Genomic DNA, 18,031 nt, shown 5'->3' on the forward strand with positions numbered 1-18,031 from the left:
TCACTCTACTCTCTAGGGTTCTCTTTGGTGTTTCAAGTTGCTGTGGTCTTATTTGTTGAATATGTATAAGTAACAGCATTAGTATTAAAGATTTGTCTTTTCTTCCACTTTTTGAAACTAGATTGTTAACCTTAAATATATCTTGAAAAGATCCAAAAGAGAAAACACAGGAAATCTTTAAAAATAAAATTATCCATCCTTAAATAGCATTGATTTTCTCCATTTCCCCCCATCTGTGCCCCAATCTTCAATAGATGCAATAGCCAGAGATGCTATGATTTAAAGAAAACTTTCTTAGATAAAGAAAAGTCTCACTTGGGATTTAGGGACTGGATAATGAGGAAATGGATATAATCCTATACATTGTAACAATCTTGGGACCCTCAAATGAGAGGACTTAGAAACCTGTCCTTTCTTTCATTTAATATATATCGAATTGGTACTTCCCTCTTTCTGTGTTAACTCTGCTTTCCCCTATGTACTGTTTGGAGTATACGTTTATTCCTAGAAATGACACTTCCATAAAGGCATACTACTGGGAACTGTGACCAAGCCAGAAAATTGGCCTTCTGTTGCTATAACGTGATTCCTATACTGAGTAGCAACCTGCAACAGTGCCTGGGGGGTGACAAAGTGTATGGTTGGCTTGTCACCACATCCAAATATAGATTCAATTTTTCCCTGAAATTTGATTATATTCACAAATCAATCTTTCACCCATCCTCTCCTATCTCAGGATTTATAGCATAATTACTTCTCCCTATCTGGCCCAGGTCTACCCCATTCTCTGTGTACATACAATGTGCTATAAGGATAGATATTACTTTTTCCTCTAATAGATTTGGGTTTGTTTGATTGTAATAAACAAAATACAAATTCACTGAACATTATTACCTAGGGCCCATTTTTATGCAGAGCACTGCATAAATGGAAATGGTGGTGGGACCAATGCAGGGGCACAAAGTAATACAAATATATGGAATCCATTATCCTACTCCTCTTGAAGGGATCAAGGTGGGGTATATGACACATACACAAATAATGGAACCGAGAATTAATAACTATAACCACAAAAAGAAAGCCTGTGCTGTATGGTCCTCACTGTACCCATATGTAACCATGAGTCATTCTGTTGCTGTTGTTTGTCCTTCATTCAGACATCCATGACATCAAGGTGGTGATGCTATGACATGCAAGAGAATTGGATTTAAGTAAGGAAGGGCTGTGCAAAGTCATTAGCCTCACTTTCTCCTGCAGAGTCATTTGGGAGCAGTAACAAGATATAAATCAAGAGGACTACAGATGACACTGGATACCGTGGGAACCATAATGAGTCAATTACAGCCAGTCAAAATCTAAATCTTAGGGATAATTCTCTGTCTCGAGAAGATATTTTGCGAAGATCTCATACTCCACTCACAATAATCTCTTCCTTCTATGTTTCTTTTCCTTCATCGGTTTGGAAATCTGAAGATCCTTGTGGATTTGTCTGTTTCGCACTCCATATTTAATCTATGGTCAAACCCTGTCAAGTCTATTTCTGAAATAGTGGACATATCTGTTTCCCCTTTTTGATTCCTACTTTCTGTACCCACAGAAAAGTGGCATGTCATTACTTTTCTAGGTACTTGGCTACTTTTGCAATTATTGAGCTCAAAGGTCTAGGGACCTTTGGTTTTTCATTGTTACAGTCACCATGAAATTGGTTGCCTTGGTTCTGCTTTTTCATTTCCCATCAGTTCATGCAAATTTTCCCAAGTTCCTTGGAATTTCTTTTTTTTAATTTGAAAACAAAGTCACTTTATTATAATTTTTGACAGTATATATGCATGAGTAATTTTTTTATAACATTATCCCTTGTAATCATTTTTCCAAATTATCCCCTCCCTCCCTCTACTCCCTCCCCTAGATGTCAGGCAATCCCATACATTGTACATGTGTTACAGTATAACCTAGATACAATATATGTGTGTAAAACCAATTTTCTTCTTGCACGTTAAGTATTGGATTCCGAAGGTATAAGTAACCTGGGTAGAAAGACAGTAGTGCAAACAGTTTACATTCAATTCCCAGTGTTCCTTCTCTGGGTGGAGTTGTTTCTGTCCATCATTGATCAACTGGAAGTGAGTTGGATCTTCTTTATGTTGAAGATTTCCACGTCCATCAGAATACATCTTCATACAGCATTGAAGTGTACAGCGATCTTCTGGTTCTATTCATTTCACTCAGCATCAGTTCATGTAAGTCTCTCCAAGCCTCTTTGTATTCCTCCTGCTGGTCATTTCTTTTTTTTTTTTAATTTAGAATTTTTTTAATAATATTATCCCTTGTATTCATTTTTCCAAATTATCCCCCCTCCCTCTACTCCCTCCCCCCGATGACAGGCAATCCCATACATTTTACATGTGTTACAATATAACCCAGATACAATATATGTGTGTAAATACCATTTTCTTGTTGCACATTAAGCATTAGCTTCCGAAGGTATAAGTAACCTGGGTAGGTAGACAGTAGTGCTAACAGCTTACATTCACTTCCCAGTGTTCCTTCTCTGGGTGTAGTTGTTTCTGTCCATCATTGATCAACTGGAAGTGAGTTGGCTCTTCTTTATGTTGAGGATTTCCACTTCCATCAGAATACATCCTCATACAGTATTGTTGTTGAAGTGTATAGTGATCTCCTGGTTCTGCTCATTTCACTCAGCATCAGTTGGTGTAAGTCTCTCCAGGCCTCTCTGTATTCCTCCTGCTGGTCATTTCTTACCGAGCAATAATATTCCATAACCTTCATATACCACAATTTACCCAACCATTCTCCAACTGATGGACATCCATTCATCTTCCAGTTTCTAGCTACCACAAAAAGAGCTGCCACAAACATTTTGGCACATACAGGTCCCTTTCCCCTCTTTAGTATTTCTTTGGGATATAAGCCCAATAGCAGCAATGCTGGATCAAAGGGTATGCACAGTTTGATAACTTTTTGGGCATAGTTCCAGATTGCTCTCCAGAATGGTTGGATTCTTTCACAACTCCACCAACAATGCATCAGTGTCCCAGTTTTCCCACAGCCCCTCCAACATTCATCGTTACTTGTTCCTGTCATCTTAGCCAATCTGACAGGTGTATAGTGGTATCTCAGAGTTGTCTTAATTTGCATTTCTCTGATCAGTAGTGATTTGGAACACTCTTTCATATGACTGGATATAATTTCAATTTCATCATCTGAGAATTGTCTGTTCATATCCTTTGACCATTTATCAATTGGAGAATGGTTTGATTTCTTATAAATTAGGGTCAGTTCTCTATATATTTTGGAAATGAGACTTTTATTAGAACCTTTAACTGTAAAAATATTTTCCCAATTTGTTACTTCCCTTCTAATCTTGTTTGCATTAGTATTGTTTGTACAAAAGCTTTTTAGTTTGATGTAATCAAAATCTTCTATTTTGTGATCAATAATGATCTCTAGTTCTCCTCTGGTCATAAATTCGTTCCTCCTCCACAGGTCTGAGAGGTAGACTATTCTCTGTTCCTCTAATCTATTTATGATCTTGGAATTTCTTATGTTTCTAATGCCCTATGGCATAATATTCATATACATTCCACAGATGATGGACACTTACTTTATGATTCTTTGCTGCCATGAATATGTGAGTATTTATTGGATTTTTTTCTTTGACCACAATGGGTTCATGAATAATAGAGGGATTATTAAAGGGCATGGACAGTTTAGTAACTTCTTTTATTCCCTTCATATTCTTGACCTTTTGTTCTTCCAAGTGAATTTTCTTACTGTTTTTCCTAGCTCTACAAAAATAATTCTTTGGTAGTTTGATTAGTGTGGCACTAAATAAATAAATTAACTTAGGTAGAATTGTCATTTTTATCTTATTGGCTCAGCCTACCCATGAGCAGTTAACATTTCTCCAGCTGTTTAGACCTGTCTTTGTGTGAAAGCTTTAAAAAGGAAGGGAATTCCTTAAACAATACAATTGGCCAAATGCAAAAAAAAAAAAATCCACTGAAGAAAACAGATCTCACAAATAAAAAAAAAAAAAACCCAAAGAACATTGTTGCAAGACTCCAGAACTACAATCTCAAGGGAAAAAATACTGTAAGCCACCAGACAAAAGCTATTCAGATACCAAGGAACAAGTGGTCAAGATTTCTTAGCATCTGGCAGCTTCTACAATAAAGAAAAGAAGGGCCTGGAATACTGTATTCTGAAAGGCAAAGGGCCTGAGGGTTTCACAAGTATATCCACCTAACACTTAAGAAACAATTCATCCCAATATTATATTACCTATTTGCAAAAATAGGCAAAAAGGAGTCCGAGCAAAGTTCTTTTATGACACAAATATGGTGCTGCTATCAAAACCAGGGAGAGCCAAAGTAGAACCTATCTTTATTATTTTTATCATTGGTCTTTGATGACATCTTGTGTGTTGAATCTCCTTTATGGTAATATATTGCAACCTTCTACCCAAAATGAGCTTTTCCATTGCCCTAACAGTTTTCAGTGTGATTTCAAGGTATATAATTCAAGCAGAGAATAAAAATTATTCCTATAATATTAGCTATAGACTTCTTTGCTTGGTATTTTGCCTGATAGCCTATGAAGTCATCATTATTTTTTGCATTGTAAGAAGAGGGAAAGCCCACAAAATTGTCTTTATACCCACTACACCTGGAAAAATTGAACTGTGTAATGGCATCATGGGAATTTACCTTTCATGAAGGTGCTTCATTCTATAGGAATTTCATTTCTAGTGTGCCCATCTTGTGACTTTTGGAATGTCACACTTGAATGTAAGGTCCAGTAGGATATAAGTTTCTTAAGAATGAACATGTTTCATTGTTATCTTTGTATAAGAATGGGGTTCAATGAATAAGTCAATCATTTCACCCCATCCCACCCCAAATCAGTAATAAATGTCCTAATAGATTAATGTGGCAAGAACAAGTCTCAATCAGTAAATGGAACATTCCAAGTTAAGTGGGGAATTTCCTTGAATTGATTTTGACAAGAAGAAGGTTTGGACTGTGTTGGACTTTACTCTTCAACAATGAGCTGATTCAAGGCAATTTCAGCAGAGTTGTGACAGAAAGCCACCTGCATACAGAGAGAGTACTATGGAGACTGAATGTGGATCAAAGAATAGCATTTTTACCTTTTTCTTGTTTGCATGGTTTTTTTTTTTTCTTTCTTGTGCTTTTTTCTTTTCTTTTCCCTTTTGATCTGATTGTTCTTATACAGTATGACGAATATGGAAATCAAGTTTAGAAGAATTGCACATATTTAACCTGTATTGAATTGCTTGCCCTCTAGGGGAGGGGGATGAGATAGGGATGGAGAAAATTTTCAAACACAATGTTTTGCAAAGGAGAATGCTGAAAACTATGTTCGCATATATTTGGAAAATTAAAAAGCCATAAAAGAAAAAATAAGGAGAATATTTGGATTGGCTAAGAAAATAGACACATCCACTGTGTTGAGAAGAACATTTTAGAACCCACCTCACTCTAGCATCTGCTAGAGATTTTGATTACAATGAATAAGGAGTCATGCGAGTGACACTATGAGCTATCTGAGCTTTAGCCTTGTTCTGCTCCCTGATCTACTTGTTCTGAGAGTGACACTATGAGCTATCTGAGCTTTAGCCTTGTTCTGCTCCCTGATCTACTTGTTCTGCATAGTACCTTGCAAGTTTCAAAAGATCCAGAGGATTTTGACCTTTCCATCTTCCCATTGGTGTCCTAACACTGTTGCCTGAGGACTGCAGAAACTGGAAATAGTGTCTGTATCAGGAGCTAAGGGCAGACTGAACAAACATTCATATCTCTACAAAGAAAATGAGCAACATCCTGCTGATAGACAAATTCTTGAGCACCCCACAAAAGGGAGAAATTTTTTTTATATTTTTAAAATTAATTTTATAATTATAACATTTTTTGACTATACATATGCATGGGTAATTTTTTACAACATTATCCCTTGTACTCCCTTCTGTTCCGAATTTTCCCCTCCTTCCCTCCACCCCCTCCTCTAGATGGCAGGCATTCCCATACATATTAAATATCTTATAGTATAACCTAAGTACAATATTTATATTTGCAGTACCGAATTTTGTTGTTGTTGTTGCAAAGGAAGAATTGTATTCGGAAGGTAAAAATAATCTGGGGAGAAAAACAAAAAATGCTCACAGTTTACACTCATTTCCCAGTGTTCCTTCTCTGGGTGTAGCTGATTCTGTCCATCATTGATCAATTGGAATTGGATTAGCTCTTCTCTAAATTGAAGATATCCACTTCCATCAGAATACATCCTCATACAGTATCGTTGTTGAAGTATATGATCTCCTGGTTCTGCTCGTTTCACTCAGCATCAGTTGATGTAAGTCTCTCCAAGCCTCTCTGTATTCCTCCTGCTGGTCATTTCTTACAGAACAATAATATTCCATAACCTTCATATACCATAATTTACCCAACCATTCTCCAATTGATGGACATCCATTCATCTTCCAGTTTCTAGCCACTACAAAAAGGGCTGCCACAAACATTTTGGCACATATAGGTAAAAGGGAGAAAATTACTCTTAGTAATGAGGAGATTTGAATTTTCCATTTATGTGCTTCTTTGTATGAGCCTACTTTTCCTTGGCCTTTATCTGTTTAAGTGTGAGAATTATCAGTTAGCTAGAATTAGGGTCAGTGGCTTAGAGATTGCACTATATTTGTAATGCCATTTCTGGTACATAGTAGGTACTTAATAAATGCTCATTTAGTTGTACTGAATTTAAGTGGGAAACAATTTAAGTGGGACAACATTTTGTGAATTAGAAAAAATTGCAGCAATTTCTGTCATCCAACAGCAAGAAAGTATTAATTGCTTTGCCTTAAACTGTGTTCATAAGATTTTGTGTCATTTTGTTTTAATTTTTTTTCAGGTGAACCTCTTTCCTGTAAAAGCATTTTGGGTGCTATCATCAAAGCTCTATTGGAGTCTGAAGCTCATATCTTCCCATAAGGCTTTTCCCTTCTCTTTCTCCCCCTTCCTCCATTTTTATTTCTCACTATGGCTATGTCCGGTTCAAAGCTAAGTTATTAAATTCTAATCACTTGGTTGAACAAAAGCTTGCCCCATAAATCATTCCTTAATAGCCTGTCTAAAATTTTCTTTGGGGTTCTGCAGCTGTGTACCAATGCTTGTTTAGCCAGTGAGTCCAATTATTGAAATTATACAGGCAGCAGTAAATATATACCAAATGGCTTGTTTGGTTTGGGTCAGGGAGACTCATGCAGATTATTTTTGTATTTAGCCCAGTTGAGCTGCTGCTGTATCTGATGTCCATCGTGAAGCCTGCTGACATGGAATAACGTGTTTGGGTAACTGCTATTCATTAAGCTTATACCCAGATTGATGTTTCCTAATCTGTTTCTAGGGAGGAAAAAAGCTGACAATTGTTAATGTTTCAATAGCCTTCATGATGCCATTAGGTGGTTGTTGTTGTTGTTTTTACTTTGTGGAAAACTCCTTAAAATTAAAAAAAAAATAGTATAGCTTTAGTTATGAACAAACATGACTTTTCCAAAGGGTTGATTGGATTTAAAGATACAATTAATGGTAGTGATCATCTCCTATGAAACTAAGTAATTAGGTGCTCACTGATTTATTTTACACAACTTGGGCCCAGGACTGAAAATACTTTTATAAAGATATTTGTATTAAGTGATGGAGAAGTATCTACAAGTGATAGTGAATAGACTTGTTTTTGAGTCCTAGCTCTGCCGTTAACTATCTGTATGATCTTGACAAATTACGTAACTTCTGTGTCTCAGCTTCCTTATGGGTAAAATGTTCCATAAAGGAATAGCAATAGAATAAAATGAGGTAATGAACATGAACACCCTGCCCCTTAACCCCAGGGTACCTGGAGTTGGCCCTCTAGTTAGTGCAGATGACTCATTTGTATAGTATTTCAAACTTTATATTGATAGTTCTGCATATCCCCATTTTCTTTGTTCAAAATGATATTTTTCATATGCGCTAGCTGCGTGCCAAAGTCTATGTCTGCCTGGGAGTGCCCCAGACTAACTGTTAATGAGTGTGCCAGATGTTTCAGAAGCTTAGAATGCTATGGGACTGAAAAAGGAAAGGGGAAACATATACATGGCACATTGCAGGGCAGATACAAGAGAAAGCAAGGATTGGCAAGTCCAGAGAAAACACATATTTAGGGGTGATCAGAATTCTCAATATTGTTCCCTGAAAGTCTGCCCCAGCTCCATTAACTAGAGTGATACAAGCACCATCTCCATGGTATTATGGGTATATTAGTCAGGATAACAAGTGGACTCCTACCCCAAGGCCTTCCTCCTTTCCAAACAGCAAAGACTATCTTGGTCATTCACAATTCATACATATTTTATTTGGCAGATACTTTGGAAACCCATGGTACCACTGAAACACATTTCCATGTTAGGATTTGGATGGCCTGGGACACACCGGTGCCTTCTTATTTTATGTTGCTCCAGTCTTTGACTACTTCCCCTTATCTAATTGATTTGGAGTAGTAAGAAGGGATCTGCCACAGTGTCAGCAAAGAGATTTGAACTGAGATCTTTCTGACTCCAAGTATAGCAGTCTATCAATTACGCCACATTTAAAATCCAGGCTTATTTCATTTTATGTTAGCTTGTCCTTTAGTGGGGGCAAGAGGAGTGCAAGTAGAGATGATGAACCATTACCAAATCACATCGCTGTTCCTTCCATACAACTTTTCCTTTTAACTCTGTTCATCACAAGTTCTTCCTATCATTCTCCCACTGAGGCAACATGGCATGCATTGTGGAGTGGTGTGTGTGTGTGTATGTGTGTTTATTTAATGGACTTGGGATCAGGATGCCTAATTCTGAAACCCCCTCCCCTCATCCTTACTAGTTATATAATCAGGGCAAAGTTCTCTTACTGAGTCTATAAAATAAGAAGAGGGATTGGGCTTGTGTTGTATCAGAAATTCCTCAATAAGAAAATTCCCCCTACCAATGCAGGTTAGAACCTTCTCTGCAACTTCTAGTCTTAGGGAGTTAGCAAGAATATTGAGAGGGTTAAGTGACTTGCATACTCACACAACCATCCAGTCAGAAACAGGACTTGAATGCACATCTCCTGAGCTCTGAGGCCAGTTCTCTAAACTCTAAGAACCATCTGTAAAATCAGGATCCTGATCCTGACACTGCCTGCCACGCATGGGGATTGTGATTTCAAAGCACTAGGAAATGTGCCTTATCATTATTATTCCCATGAAACCTCACTCTGTGATTTCCAAAAAATCAACTCTCAGAAAACACTGTTACCTTGCTCTGTGTTCTCATTAGAAAAAAATAGTCCTAACACATTCTGTGTACTCAGTGACTCCTTTCATGATAACCAGCCTCCTAGCCTCCTGGATTGTATATGAAGCTTTTGAGTAGAAGACCAGGGTGAACTACTGAGATAATAGTGAGATCTGCCTCCTAGAGTGACCATAGTAGTGGATTGCCTTGGAATACTTTTCGGACTCTAGACTAAACACCTAGGGCTATAGAGCTAGGTGAGGGCCTCATATTAAATTTGAAGCTTGCAAATAACCTATCACCTGGATGAACAGTTTCATGTAACCTGCAGAGCTCTGGGCCATTATCCAGCAGCAATTTGAGGAGTACTTACCTATTGTTGTCAGTAGGGATTTTAAACTATCCTGCCCTTAGTTCAGGCTAGATTTTGAGATGGAATGAGGTATGTACAAATCATTGAACATTTAATTAAGGAGTTTTACTTTGCCCTAATGTAACAAATATGTAGGAAGGATAAGATGACACTTACATTCATGTTTGGTAGACTCAGTCCCCTCACTCTCTCTTAGAAATATGTCTGATCAGCAGGTCTACAGAATGTGGCTTTCAAAGTCTTAGATACATGCCAAATCCGACAGGCCCCAAATCCTAATGGCCAGAGCCTTTTACTGACCCCAGGCCAGGAAGCTGTGCTGGAGAAGCTGGCATTAATCAGTTTTATGTAAAAGGAGGGAGGAATATAAGGGAGACTAAAGGAAGTTCTGTAGAAGGAGGAAGCTGTGTCAGGGAATCTGGAGCTGAAGGAAACTCTATAATGACTGTATTTGGGGAGGAAATTGTATCGGTGAAGCTCAGGCCTTTGGGGGTCTCACCACATCTATGAATAGAAGAATCAGAGGAATAGCAATTTACTTAGAAAAATCATGTGACCAAACTGTATAAAATGATGAAAGGAACTTCCAAGGTTCCAACTTTGCATCCAATATGGATGTTCCCTAGTCTTAGGCAGCAATAAAATCGCCAAGCTTAGAGATGATGTTCCAGCTTCCTCTTTATTACCCAGCTTTGCAAAAGAGGCGGGATATTAGAATAGGTTCATCATAGACCCTGACTGATGAGTGAAGCCACTTCCTGTTGTCTGGTAATCCTTCCAGCAAGATGGTACAATGAGCTGATTTCCCCCATTCTCAGTAGCCCAGAGGGATGAATTAGGCCTAATGATGAAACTCCACTCTCTCCTGAATGTAGATTAGAGAATCCCATCCCTCTCATGGCGCACTATCCCCTCCCCAATCCCCAGGCAGACCACATGAACTCACACCTCCGGACGGTGCAGAGCTGGCCACCAGATGGCTGATAGCAGGATATCAGCCAGGCATGGGAACATTTCAAATATATTATTCTGCCCAAGGCTGGCTGATACATAATCCAGTAACACTGAAGAACAACTCAGCAGGCTAGGGGACTAGAAATTGCAGTCTATAACTAGTGGTAAGAAGTTGCCACATGGGTGATTAACTGGCTACTGTCTCTGAGACCTACATTCAGGCCCAGCTCCCACTGACCCAAGTGAACCCACCTGCACCATTCCTCTCCTCCCTCTAGTACTTCAAGAATTTATAAGTCCAAAGAAAACATATATTTAGAGGTGATTGGAATCCTCAGTATGCTTTGTTGCTTTGTACTTCATCCAAGGTGGCCAGTTTCTTTCCTATAGTGTTGTCCCATTACCAATCCACCATCACAGAAAATGACTAAAGTGTGGGTCAGTTAGGTACTAAGCAGAGGCAGTATTCTCATGCTTCCTTCTTGCCTTTCTTCACCATTTAGTCCTACTTATTTCCCCACCAGTATCACACACATACACACACACAGAGCACAGCACAGCACAGTCATATCTGGGAAAAAGAAATGCTCTTACAGGAGAAAACTAGAGAGACTAAATCTGCCTAAATACAACTATTTTCTCATTTCCAAGAGAAAATCATGGAGGAAATGCCTTCTTTCCATTTAAAATGATTGGCTCCATGGGTATCAGCCCCCTACACCACAGTCTTTAGCAACTTGAATTGAATATTTTTCTTGCAAGCAGTTTTGTCCCAGTGATAGTGGATTCTAAGCTTTGTTACTTTCTGAGCTGGAAGACCTATAGAAAAGGCTAAATGGGTGACCTCAGGGGGAAAAATGGCATTCCCTCTTATTTTAGAATAGATTCCTGTACGAAAAAATTGCTACTCAAGTTCACTAAATTTAAGACCCTGGCACTTAACTGGAATTGCAGCATTGACCATTAGTGTTGTTTTTAACTACTTTCCAAAGATTTTCTAAGAAGAATCATCTATACAGAATTCTGGTAAATGTACTAAAAGCAAATGACATTTCTGCTGCTGTCTCTATGGAGACCAGGATATTGTACTGTGTGGTAGGAGTACATAGAACTAAGTGAACTTTAAAAAAATATATTTTTTTCATTTCCTGGGTGTGCTCTCCTTAAATTATAAGTATCCACCATCAGTAGGATATAGATTTTGAAATATTTCCCAGTAACAGATATCCCACTGTTACCAGCATGCCCAAGCTGAACTCATCATCTGTACCCCCATTTAGGCTCCCCTTGAAGATCTCTCTATATTTATCAGAGGTCCCATTCGTTCTTTTTCTATTTTCCTAGGGATAGAACACTTGAAATTATCACTAATTGTTCTCTCTACTTCGTCCTCTTTCTTCCTTCAAAGTGTTTTGTTTTTTTTTTTTTTTGTATTGGTTCTTTATTTTCAGTTCTGATCCCCATCTCTACTGCCATGTGCTTTGGTGCTTTCAGCATTTCCCAGGTGCAAGGCCATTGTTCCCAACCTTGCTAGAAGATTAGTTCAGAAAATCAGAACTAGAAGAAATTTTTAAAATTATTGAGGTCCAACTTCTAATATTCTCTTTTTCAGCAAGCTCTGACAAAGCAATATCTGTCCTCTTCTTGAATATCTTTAGGGTCAAAGGGGAGAGAATTTATGACCTCATGGCAAAACCTCTCGACTTCTTTTTGTATGACTCTGGTTTGGAGCTCCTCCAAACTAGACCTTCAGTATTGTCCAACTAAAGAATCATACAAACTCACAAATGAGACGAAATGCAAGAGGCATCACCTTAAGTAGAGCAAAGTAAATTGGACTTTAGGCCAAGATACTGAATATGAATACTGCTGATGTCACAGTCCCTCAGCAGCTTAGAGGCACCAGAGTTCAGTATCTGAATAAAAAGATTCAGGATAGCTAGCTAGTTATTGTGAGTTCCTCCTGTTATAACCCTTTCCTGTTTTCCCTCCACTCACTACCACCCCCACCCCCCGCCCCGTTTTATTCCACTTTACTCCAGCACACAATTCCTAGTTTATGGCTCTATTCAGACATTACTGAGTCTAATCTATGCATAAATAGCAAACCTTCCTCCAATATTTTTAATAAGTGGTAATTTATCCTCTCATTTACAACTTCTTGTGAGGATGGAGTATAATCTACTACTTCCCAAGGCAGCTTATTACTTTTGGGGACTTCTATAATTGAAGATTTTATTTAATCATATTAGAAAGAAAAATATATACTCTAAAAGGACAAACATATTAATAGATGCAGAAAAAAGCTTTTGATAAAGTATTGCACATGTTTATGTTTTTTAAGCCTAGAAGTTGAAGGCTTGAAAGAGTTATTTTAATGTGATAAAAATATATATAAATACCAAACTAGCATTTTTTTTTGCATTGGGGAAAATACCAGTAGTTCTTCAGAAAATACAGAATACAGCTATTCTTTTGCCAATACTCTTTCCCCAATTTTATTTACAGTCTCTTAGATTCCTTTCATTTCTTCCTTCAAAGTGGCTCTTAGATATATTCTTTACTTTCAGTTCTGATCTGCTACCTGATCTCCATCTCCTTCTACCTGCTTTGCTGCCACACGACACTGACTGACCTAAAATATTTAACATAGATCCAGAAATATTAGCTCTATTAATGAGGTAAGAGACAGAAATTTAAAACATACACATTGGTAATATGGAGGCAAAATTTTAGATTTTCCTTATATTTTGAACATGTGATAATTTGATGAGAACAGCCTACAATAGAAAACTAAATATGATAATTAATGTCATCATTTTAAAAAGGTGTTAAATAGATAAAAACCAAAATGATTTCTATAAAATAATATTGAAACACAAGTGCAAATAATAGGAATGGAAATCCCATTCAATAATCACAGAACACATAAAGAATATGAGATTCAATCTTCCAAGGTATATTCAAGACATATAAATACAATTACAAAACACTCTTTAAAGAACTAAAAGATTACTTAAAAATTGGAAAGATATCCATGCTAATAGTAGACTGTATCAACAGAATAATAGTGAGATTACTTCATTAAAGTTGCAAATTCATTTAAGTAACAATGAAACTATGAAGAAAGCCCTTGGAAAAGCTAGACGGCATAATAACAAAAATCATTTAGATAAAAAATCTACAGTGTCAAGGGGAAAAATTAAAAAGTATGAGTAAAGGAAGAAATAATACTTCTAGACTTCACATAATTTAATGAAGCTATAATCATCAAATAAGTGAATACTTGTTTAAAAATATAGAAAATCTGGTGGAACAAGCTAGATAAGAATGAATCTGCAACAATTCTGTTCAATAATATAATATTTGATAAACCTAGGAACATACATTATTTGTTAGAAGACTCTGTGTTTGACAATAACTGCTGAGGAAACTAAAATCAATTTGGCAGAAATTAGATTTAAACAGTCATTTTATACAAAATGCTATAATATGCTCTAAAATGATTTATAACATCAGCAGGAAAAGTCATGTCACAAAAACCAGCATATAATAAAAATAACCATATAATTAGATACTTTTCACATATAAGGCTAGGCAGAAATTTCTTGACTACATAGGGGATCAAATTGCTCACAAAATCAGTATAGTTAACAGAAGAAAAATTAATTGGATGAAATATTTGCATCAGATATCTCTGGAAAGGTCTTATATACTAGATATATAAGGAAGTTACTCAAAGAAATAAGATCAAGAGGCATTCCTTAATGGATGAGTGATCATGTCATGAAGAATTCTCTTAAGAAAGATTTCAGACTATTAAATGTGTGAAACATTTGTCCAAACCACTGACAACCAGGGGATTGGAAATCAAAACAACTCTGAGACTTCATCTCATACCCAGCATATATGCTAAAATGAGAACTGATGAAATAACTCAGTGTTGGAGTGGATATGAAAAGACAGTCACACTGATAGGCTTCTGGATCACGTCTTCTGGAAAGCTATTTGTAATTGTACAAAGAAAGTAATTAGAATGTCCATACCTTTTGACTCTGAGAACTCTAGGAAAGGGATCAATGGTCATGCCTTGAAGCACTTTTGTGGTAGCAAATAATTAGAAACAAAGTAAATACCTTTTGATTACCAAAGAGCTAATAAAATTGTAATACATGGTAGTACTATAACTTTACAATATCACAAGGGCTACATAAGAAGAATAGAGGGAAATGTGGTAAGATTGACCTGCATTTATACAGAGTGGAGTAAATAAAATATGGCAACAGTATGCAAAATGACCACAATGATATAGTCAGAATAAAACAGATAAATTAAAAGTTGTATAATTACGATGACAAAACTCTACATCTGGAAAATGTTGAAAAAAAATTGTACCTTCCTACCTTCAAAACAAGGGTAAGGTATAGGTGTGGGGTGTTGGATATAATATCAGACATAATTGATATTTTGATTGACTTTGTTGAACTTTTTCTTTTTAAAAGTATTTTTGTTTCAAAGGATGGCTAACTGAATTGTGGACTTACTAATTTTTAAATGAACTGAAGGATGTTATGTTTATCCTAGTTACTGTAAGTAAAGGTCCCCATTTTGAAAAGGTTCATGTAATGAATGTGTGCCAAATGGGATACTTTGGTGCAATTCCTTTAAACTTCTGTGCCTTTACGTTTACAAGCTTGTTTTCTTATGAAGTCTCTCTCCACATTTTTTAAAAGGTAGTTTAGAGAATGTTCTAAAATAACAATAAAATTGTCTAAAATATCTAGTTGGTTTGCTCCCCACCCCAGCCTGATTTAGGGGAAACCCATTCTGGCTTTTGATTGTCTTCACCTTTCTCATTCTTAAATCATAGACTTCTAGCTTTGCATATATATCATATTTAATTACTATATATGCTAATAACACTACCAAATAGGATAAATACACACATAGTCTTTAAAAAAAGTTATAGTAGGCTATAATAATAACTGTAGATGGGAATTTAAGTAAACATTTTCCTTCCCTCTCCCTCCCTACACCATTCCAAGAAGAAAACAAAAAGACAGGTGGTTGGATGGAAGCTTCCCTAAGCTGGACTCCAGGGAAAGAGGAGAAGGGAAAATTTTAGTTGTGGGGTAGATGTTTCCATCATTGATATAGCTGCTGATTCTCAGGCAGCTTTTTGGATTTTTTTTGGGGGGGTGCTAGGACTATATCTCACTTTCATTTCCTCCTTTGCTTTTACCATTCCTTGTTTTTGGCCATCCGAGCCCCATGCAGTGCCCTAAATTCTCTGCCAGGCTAGGAAAGAAAAGCCTACAGATGGACACAGTCACAGTTCTTCCGTGTACAAGGGTTTAGGCGTCTTCCCTTTGAAAGGAATTTCCAATGAAATCAAAAGCCCCCAGAGGCTTCAAAGCCCCTTCCTAAATTCCCAGGTGACTTTAGTTTCTCTTGTTTACGGGATGTCCATCTTAGCCTGAAGTCCTCTAGTGTTTAAGTGACATTGTCTTTGGGAAAATAGTTGTATTATATTAAATTTAAATTGCTTGGTTTTGGCTTAGCGTTACAGCTTGTCAATATGATTCTGAATTTTGATTCTTCCATGTAATGAATTATATACTCTGTGTCATTTGAAACTTTGGTATACCTTGATTTTATAATAATCCCCTGTTTTAAAAACTACAGTGGCTCATTGTCTGTCAATCCAGTCCATACTGCTCTTTCTGGCCTTAATGTTCTCCCATAACTAGCCCCACCCTACATATCTAACTTTATTTCCTCTAACTCTTTAGAAAATACAATAATAGAGGAGAACTACTTTTGGGAGCCATGATAGATTAAAAGTAAATTGTTGTAACTCTCCCATGTTCACTTCTAGGCAACCATAAAATAGCACCCCAAGACAGTTTCTGAAACAACAGAATCAGAAGAGATAGGGGGAAACAATATTTTAGCCCAGAAAACTTGGAAGCTCAGCAGGCAGAGTCTGTCTCATTCAGATAAAGAGAGATCCAGGACAGGAAGCTTCCCATTGAATAGGCAACAAGCCCCACCTCAGCAAACCATCAGGAGATTCTGAACCCCAGTATGGTAGAGCTGGGGAACACCAGTACCAGGACCTCTTATGTGCCTTCACATAGCCAGGGGAGCCATTGGACTCCAGATGCAGGAACCACCATGTGTTTCAGTGTAGCCCAGGGAAACAGGTCTTTCCACATGCTGTGATACAAATCTGGTCAAACAGATATCCTCCAAAAGCCAAACCATCATGTATTTCAGTGTAGCCTTTGTAAACTGGCATCTTTTTTAGGTCAGACTACCATGTGCTTCAGTGTACTCCTGAGAAACACCGAATCACCTCAGCAGGCTTTAGAACATACCACATACTACCACTAAGACCCTGGCTCAGCACCGTATAAGCCGCCAGACTCTTACAGCCTTCAGGAGCACCAGCCACTACCACTTTACCCCCTGGTGCAGCACCAGATACAAAGGGCCACTGTGGGCCTCAGGGCTGCAGATAAATAGGCAGTGCCACTGGCACAAGGAATCTGGGACAGTACCCCTTCCATCCTGAGAGCAGAGCTTAAGCTTAAAAGAAAAGGAAAAGGCCAAAAAAGATGAGCAAAAAACAATAAAAAAGGATTCTGACCATAGAAAGCTATTATGATGACAGGGAAGATACAAACTTAGAAGAAGACAACAATAAATACCTATGGGCCAAAACCCAAAGAAAAATGGGACGTGGTCTCAAGTCCCAAAAGAACTCATGGACAAGTTCAAAAAAGGAGCTTAAAAATAATATGAAAAGGGAAGAAGAAAAATTGGAAAAAGAAATGAGAATGATGCAAGAGAAATATGATAAAGGAGTCAATCACATAGAAAACTGCTTAAAAATAGAATTGACTAAATTGAAAAGGAAATACAAAATACACTTAAAGAAAACAGCTGGCCAAATGGAAAAGAAAGAAAAAACACTACCTTAAAAATTTAGAATTGTGCAAGTTGAAGCTAATGATTGTATAAGACACCCAAAATTAATTAAACAAATTCAAAAGAGTGAAAAAAGGAAGAAAACTTGAAATAACTTATGGAAAAAATAACTGACTTGGACAATAGATCCAGGAAAAACAATATCAGAATCATTGGGCTACCTGAAAGCCATAATAAAAAAAAGAGGACCTGGGCAGCATCTTTCAAAAAAGTATCAAGGAAAACTGCCCTGATGTCCTAGAACCAGAGGGCAAAATAGGTATTGCAAGAATCCACCAATTATCTCAGGAAAGTGATCCCATAATAAAATCTCCAGTGAACATTATAGCTAAATTTCAGAACTATTAGGTCAAGAAAAAATTACTGTAAGTTGC

This window comes from Sminthopsis crassicaudata, chromosome X, assembly GCF_048593235.1.
Source record: "Sminthopsis crassicaudata isolate SCR6 chromosome X, ASM4859323v1, whole genome shotgun sequence".
In the NCBI taxonomy this organism is placed as follows: domain Eukaryota; kingdom Metazoa; phylum Chordata; class Mammalia; order Dasyuromorphia; family Dasyuridae; genus Sminthopsis; species Sminthopsis crassicaudata.